Genomic DNA, 773 nt, shown 5'->3' on the forward strand with positions numbered 1-773 from the left:
AAAGGTTAAAAAGGTGGAAATGTGTAACAGGCAAATGCAAATTGAAAGAAAGCTGAGGTTGCCCATTCATATGAGAAAACATTGAATTCAGGTTTAAAAAAATGCTAAGCCAAACAAGGAAGATATTGTATAATGGTAAAGGGTGCAATTCACAATGAGGCTATAAGAATTTTGAAAATCAGTGAACCAAATTACACAGCAGCAATATTCATACAACAGAAATTATAAGAGATGCAAGAAGACATTAACAACAATAAAATCATGGTATTAAAAGGTAATTTATATACTTACCTGGCAGGGGAGATATCATGATCACGAAGGTGGTTTTCCCAGGGCATGGCTTATCCATTGCACTACAGGTGTGCTGACCCCCGTGATTTCCCCAAATGTGGGAAACTTGACCACATAATCTGTGGTAGTAGGGGAAAAAAATGTTAAAAGAAAAAAGAGGTAATTTATCCTCTTAGACTCTGATAGATCAAGCAGATGGATGAATAAATATAATAAATATCTAAACAACAAATATAAAGCAAATCTAATTGATATATAGTTGTCACTTGGTATCTGCAGGGAATTGGTTCCAGGACCCCCGCGGACACCAAAATCTGCAGATGCTCAAGTTCCTTATATAAAATGGTGTAGTGCGTGCATATAATATATGCACATTTTCCCTTACACTTTAAGTTATCTCTAGGTTACTTACAATACCTAATACAAGGTAAATGCTGTGTTAAATAGTTGTTGGAGTGCAGCAAATTCAAATTTTGCTTTTA

At 34.9% G+C, this 773-nt stretch overlaps 1 pseudogene; it reads left to right on the forward strand.

Annotated features, from left to right (window-relative positions):
• Positions 1 to 283: 283 nt before the first annotated feature.
• On the forward strand, positions 284 to 465 carry LOC116745441 (annotated as a pseudogene).
• Positions 466 to 773: the final 308 nt, after the last annotated feature.

The sequence above is a fragment of the Phocoena sinus genome, chromosome 1 (genome assembly GCF_008692025.1).
Source record: "Phocoena sinus isolate mPhoSin1 chromosome 1, mPhoSin1.pri, whole genome shotgun sequence".
Taxonomy (NCBI): domain Eukaryota; kingdom Metazoa; phylum Chordata; class Mammalia; order Artiodactyla; family Phocoenidae; genus Phocoena; species Phocoena sinus.